General features: G+C 35.5%; 1 long non-coding RNA gene across 1 annotated transcript; it reads left to right on the forward strand.

Annotated features, from left to right (window-relative positions):
* The first annotated feature begins 956 nt into the window (after positions 1-956).
* LOC110792454 (uncharacterized) lies at positions 957-4,264 on the forward strand. The gene is made up of 3 exons (XR_008925874.1): positions 957-2,605; positions 3,736-3,887; positions 4,069-4,264. It is a non-coding gene; the product is annotated as an uncharacterized lncRNA (long non-coding RNA).
* Positions 4,265-4,977: the final 713 nt, after the last annotated feature.

Here is a 4,977-nt window from a genome sequence, read left to right on the forward strand (position 1 = left end):
GACCTCGAAGAGATTCGAGACGAACAACGAACCAAGAACTCTTTAGAAGCAGTTCGAGGTGAAGAACCTCCAAGGCCTTTAGAAGAGCCAGTGGGAGTAGTTCCTCAAGATGTTGTTGCCCCTCGTAGGTCACATAGAACTAAGGTTCAGTCGGACAGATGGACATGCGTCCTCTTGACTGAAAACTTAGATGTTCTCATATTAGATAGTGATGAACCTATGACCTACAAGAAAGCTATGATGAGCCCAAGCACCACTAAATGGTTAGAGGCCATGAAATCTGAGATAGACTCCATGTCTGATAACCAAGTCTGGGATTTGGTAGATTTGCCGGATGTGTTTACACCTATCGGATGCAAATGGGTCTTCAAATTGAAGAAAGACAAGGATGGAATTGTATAAATATACAAAGCTAGATTGGTATCAAAAGGTTACATGCAAGTTCACGACGTTGATTACGATGAAACCTTTTCTCCAGTCGCTATGCTTAAGTCTATTCGGATAATCCTTGCGATTGCCGCGTTTCATGACTATGAAATATGGAAAAAGGATGTCAAAACTGCCTTCTTGAATGGTGTTCTTGAATAGACTGTGTTTATGACACAGCCAAAGGGTTTTGTCGATCAAAAGAATCAAGGAAAGGTATATACACTACTACATAAACGAGCAAATGCAATGGTTTAATGCAACGGTTCAGCATAATGCAACGGCCTATTGCAACGGTTTAAACTAATGCAACTGGTTTTTGCAACGCTTTGGGCTAATGCAATGAATTTTATGGTCTAATGCAACGGTTAAAGCTATTGTAACTGTTTTCAGCAACGGCTTATTATTGGCCGTTGCATTAGGCGTTCAAATGCAACAACTATTTTCAATATTGCAACGACAACTGTTGTAACAAATATTTTAATAGTTAGGTTAGGCGTAATTCGTAAAATTTAATGTGACCTTACTCCTGTTGCGTTTTCTCTCGTTCTTCTCAAAACCCTATTTTTCGAAATATCTTTCAAACCCAACATAATTCCTGGTCGCCGCTCTAGTTCAAGCCTCAACAATTTCCCAGAATTATTCCAGTCTACCACTCCAGTTCTTGATGCTCGTCTTTGTTCATTCATTTTCATTACAAGGTCGTCGTTTCTTTTCTTTTCTCTTCTCTCTTTGTTTTTAATTTTTCAGTTTTGATGTTTAATTTTCCTGCTCTTCTTTTCTCTTATCGGTCTAAACTATCCATCAATTTTTTAAGGTTAAAGACGATTGCTGATTACAGCTAACCTAGAAACTTTAATTGAAACTCAAATTTCAAAAGTTACGAGGTAATAACTTGTTATTATGTTCATCAACTTCTTTGTTTTTGTTTAAGAAATTCAATTTGTTGTTCCGTTATTTATTTTTCTACTTGTTGTGGTTAATTAGTTATTTCTCCATCCGTATGTGCTCCATTTTGAGTTAACAGTGTAGATTTTTTGGGGAATTTCAGAGTTTTCTCAATTAAACGTTTGGGTTTTAGGGTATATGTAATAATTTTCTGAAAGTAAATCCAATTAGCACTTCAATTAAGTTTCGAACTTTTGATTTGGAAACTGTTTTGTTTTTGTGTTTTTAATTAATTTACGCTCCTCCAAGGATAAGATTAAGGTCTAATACCGAGTATTGGTTTGAATGGTATGGTAGTTTGTCCTCAAAACCAAGTCAATCAATCCGCAATTCTGGTCATAGCATCAAATTTAGTTCTTAATTCTTTTTCTTTCTACCTATACAAAATCCAAAGTAGGGAGCTTTCGTTTTTCATTAATAGATTAGAATGACCTATAAAAATAAACAGTTAGGTTTAGTAAATTTTGATAATCAGGGGAATTCCAAGAATTGAGCCTAGAACCAAGTGCCCTTTTGTTTTCTCTTGCACTACTACAAAAGGCGTGATTTTTCGATGCAGGGAGCTCGGCGCTTAGGCATTAGCGTTGGGTGGGAAATGGAGTTTCCGCCTTTTCTTGTCGCCTTTTGGCGTCGAGTTTTTCTTCGACTTCTTTCAGCGTCAAGATTGCACCTGCCTTGCACGTGTGTTTTCTTGTATATTGATGTACGCGATTTACCCTTAAAAAATTACACTGCTTCCTAACTCCTAGCAGAAACCCTAGAAAAATCGCCTCACTCGATCTACAAACTGTTCTGCTATTCCAATGCTAAACTCGGCGAACAACTTCTCTACTTCATCCTCTCTTCTCTCAGAGGTCCTTCTCAATCTGCTAAGCGTTTCTTTCTCATTAATTAGTCTTCTTAAGTTTGATGTTTTTTCAGTTAGTTAGTTCTTGATTTTGCTGATTTTTTTTGTTCTTATGATTTTTATGATTTAAGTTTGAGTAGGATTCTGATATGGTTTGACCGATTTTCGATTATGCTCAGTCTCTTGATTTCCAAAAGGTGATTATTGTTTTTACTTTGCTGATTGTTTGAATTTTTTGAGGTAGTTCCTCGTCCATCTTTTACTTTGGTTGTTGTGAATTGTTTTACAGGTTGTGCAAGGGATTATTAGTGAGCTTGAATCGCAAGGTGCACTTCCGAGGAGTAATTCAAGGATTTTATCTCTTGCAATATTTTGTGTACCCAGGTTGGTGGGAAATTCCTTTTTCATTGAATTTCCTCTTCGATCTTATCACCCTTAACGAATTAAAGAGGCGGAAACCCCTGACATTTTCTAATTTATATTCAGTTTTCTTCCAAATTTCGCTTCCTTGTGCTCGAATTTCCGAGGAACCCGATAAACTATTTCCTGTTCTCAATTTTTAAACCGTCAATTTTCCGAAATTCTCATTGAGTGTTATATGGTTATTTAGAATGGTGTAGATTGACGAATTAACTTTGTAGAGGTATGAATTATTATGTTGATTTTGATAATTTTTACCTGGTTATCCTATGAATGTTAAGCATCTAGATTTATTGTTGATTGATGGTTTTATAGGGATTAGTTTATTAATGCTTGTTCATTGTTTAAGGTTTCAGATTCCTTATCTTCTTGATGAATGACTTTTGCAGAATAACATTGTACGAATAATTTATCTCGGTTTGAGTTAATTGATCCTTTAGTGTCATGATTTGGGAATATTTCTACACATGTCGGTTAGCTCCTATTTAATTAGTTATTTTAGGACAACAATACTTGCAGTAATGTTCATCTTGTGATTTGGTGGGAAACAAATTATAGTATGTATTGTTGTGATTTCATGTTTGGGATTGGTTTAGTCTTGTGTTAGTGCTTAATGTACTAACGAGGATATGCGTGTGTACATGAGGTGGTGTAGTGAGACCCTGAGTGTTGTGTTTTCAGATGCATGGGTTTGTGAAGGTGTTATTGTTAGAGAGTCTTTTGAGATGTGGGTCTATCACTAGAGTTAGATCAAGTCCTACATGTATTTCGTCTAAAGAAAATCTTATCTCTTCAATTCATATATAAGAGGCTATAATAATCCCAGTTTTCTTGCTACTTGATTTATTTTTCATTCTATGCAAAAGTATGTATCTTTACAAACTAGAAAAAATAATTGGTATGTTTTTTTTACATTATAATGCTGTGTAGACTCGTTTTCCTTCTTGTCTTGTAATTGGTATGAAACTCTTCTACAAATTAGATCAATAGATATGTTTATGTTAATTTATTACTGAAGTTGGCTATGATTTGTTGTACTTCGTACTATGGTTTATCTTGCAAGGATTCTTACAATGTCATCTTACTTATTTTAGGTCTTGCTTTTGGTACATGGTTGAGGCTAGTGGTTGTGATAAGTGATAAGGAATGGTCAGAGCTTGGAATAGCCTAAAACCGGGCGCTCGTTGCCTAAATGCACACTTAACTTCTCGTTGCGTCATATTTATTGTCGTTCCACCAATTAGTTGTTAGTACTCCACACCATTGATTGCCTAGTTTGGTTGATGGTTTTAATCCGTTTTATGTTGAAGTTACGTATGGTTATATTATTTCTATGGTAACCTTAAAATTGTTGTATTTGTTTTAATAACTATGAGGTACATGGAGAATTTATTTTCTTATGTTTATTTAACTGTTTGTTTGTATAGGTACATGGTGCTGAGGTGGGAAAATGATATGATTATTGAAATGACATTCTTTGTAGAGGATCAGACTCACAACTTGGAAAGTTGCTCGGTTAGGAATATGTAAGAATGTGTTATAGGTTGGAAATCTTTTGATCAAGCTTTGTCCTCAAGATCAAACAACAATGTAAATTAACTATATATTATTTTTAATGCAAGAAGAATTTTATTATAAATTCAATTTCATTAGTGTTTTTTCTGTCATCTTTTGTTATTACTTATTTTACTTGGTATGAACAATAACATTATTTATTAACCTCAAATTATAATAATGCAATGGCTCAAAAAGGAAAAATAGTGCGTTGCATTAGATTTATATCAACATTGCCTTAGAGCTACTGCAACGGTCCATGGGAGATATCCAGCATCGTTGCATTAGATGTATGAAGGCGTTGCATTATGATCTAATGCAACGGTCCATAGGAAATGGCAAGAACTGTTGCAATAGGGCAAGAGAACCGTTGCATTAGGCCTAACGCAACGGCCGCAACAGCAACGGTTGACAAACCGTTGCAATAGGTATATTGCAACGGGTTTTGGTCCTACAGCAACGGTTTTTGGGGGTTGCATTTGTTCATTTATGTAGTAGTGTATGCAAGCTTAAGAAATCCATTTATGGACTAAAGCAGGCATCAAGGAGCTGGAATAAACGATTTGATGAAGCAGTCAATAAGTTTGGCTTCATCAAGAATCAAGATGAATCTTGTGTATACAAGAAAGTCAGTGGGAGTAAAATTGCATTCCTAGTCTTGTATGTAGACGACATACTGCATATTGGAAACGACATTCCTATGCTGGAGTCTGTAAAGACTTGGCTTGGAAAGTGTTTCTCAATGAAGGACTTAGGAGAGGCACAATACATATTGGGTATCA

This window comes from Spinacia oleracea, chromosome 1 (genome assembly GCF_020520425.1).
Source record: "Spinacia oleracea cultivar Varoflay chromosome 1, BTI_SOV_V1, whole genome shotgun sequence".
In the NCBI taxonomy this organism is placed as follows: Eukaryota; Viridiplantae; Streptophyta; class Magnoliopsida; order Caryophyllales; family Amaranthaceae; genus Spinacia; species Spinacia oleracea.